At 52.8% G+C, this 1,410-nt stretch overlaps 1 long non-coding RNA gene across 1 annotated transcript; it reads left to right on the top strand.

Annotated features, from left to right (window-relative positions):
• LOC104915718 lies at positions 1-1,401 on the top strand. The gene is made up of 3 exons (XR_796446.2): positions 1-54; positions 408-505; positions 590-1,401. It is a non-coding gene; the product is annotated as an uncharacterized LOC104915718 (long non-coding RNA).
• Positions 1,402-1,410: the final 9 nt, after the last annotated feature.

Here is a 1,410-nt window from a genome sequence, read left to right as displayed (position 1 = left end):
AATGCGTACCATGCAGACAGCATCTCCAGTGCTCCTAAGGACTTTGCTGTCTACGTAACTGATTCCTCTGGGTTGTGGTGGTGGTAGTTTTGCGCAGCGTTTGACGAGGAGGGTGGTTGCAGATTCTAAGAGGGCTGCTGCGTGCAGTTCTTCCCTGCCTAGGGGGAGAAACAAGCTCCTCAGAGTTGCTCCATTTCCACAGCATTCCTTTTTTGTCCAAGGTAGCACAGCAAAGAAGGTTTCCCGCTCTTGGGGCGAGGTGGTAGTTTGAGAGGCAGAGGGAAAGGGAAGTGGCACAGTGGATGGTCCTAGACCACCTTTGCTTCACAAAGCCCTGTGGGGCTTTGCGATCCTCTTCCAGCAGCGCATCCCACTGTTCTGTTTTCTCCACCCCTGTCTTCCTGTAGGGCCTGCAGGAAAAAGATGACGAGGGAGGAACTTTGCTAGGAGAGTTCACCTTCACGCCAGGCCAGACTCCCAGTCAGACCTTCCAGCTGAAGATAAGGTTACAAAGAGGGACGTGAAGCGTGGGAGAGGAGAACCGCGGTTGGCTGGGGAAAACACAATTCATTTCTTTTCCTCACTGCAGAATGAGCACTCTGGGCTCATCAATTACGTAAAGCTGCAAGTGCTGAGCAACTGGGGCCACCCGGACTACACCTGTGTGTGTCAATTCAGGCTCCACGGCAATCCAGCTCATGATGATGAAGATAAGGGAAAGCTTTACCTGTCACGGAGGAATCTCTAGGTCTGAGCCCGTGACAGGGGTGCAAACCCAGGGGACGAAAGCAAGTGGCAAAAGAAATTACCCTACCTACCTACTAACAGCGCGGCACATCCGGCCCCGGCTCTGTGACTAACAAGGCAAGGCATGATGTGGGCCATGCGCTCCAGGAGAGGGGGGAGGGAGATAACACATGCGTCTAACAAAAAAAAAACAACAACCAACAACAAACTCAGAATAAATTAATTCAACTTTTCCCATCTTGAGTCTCTTTTGTCCATCAGAGTAACTGTTAAGAGATCTCCCTGTCTGTCTCGCCCCGTGAGCTTTTTCATTCCCTTATCTCCTGCTCTCCTGCGGGGGAGGAGGAGGAGGAGGGAGGGAGCGGCTGGGTGGGAGTTGGCAAAGTGATCACAAGATACTGTATTTTCCGATCCTTGTTGAACCACGGGCGAGAGTCAGCAGAACTGCTGCCCCCTTGGACTTCCAGAGGGCAGACCTTGGCCTCTTTCGGACCGTGGTTGAGAGGGTCCCTTAGGAGGCAGTTCTGGAGCGCACAGGAGCCCAGGAAGGCGGGGAATGCTTTTAAGGGAGTTATTTTAAAAGTGCAGGAGCTGACCATCACTAAGTCACGCAAGACAAGTTGACGGGCAAGGAGGCCGGTCAGGCTGAACAGAGGCCTTTGG

Source organism: Meleagris gallopavo, unplaced genomic scaffold, assembly GCF_000146605.3.
Source record: "Meleagris gallopavo isolate NT-WF06-2002-E0010 breed Aviagen turkey brand Nicholas breeding stock unplaced genomic scaffold, Turkey_5.1 ChrUn_random_7180001847414, whole genome shotgun sequence".
Lineage (NCBI taxonomy): Eukaryota > Metazoa > Chordata > Aves > Galliformes > Phasianidae > Meleagris > Meleagris gallopavo.
Note: the sequence above shows the minus strand (reverse complement) of the source record. Positions and strands in the feature narration are given on the sequence as shown.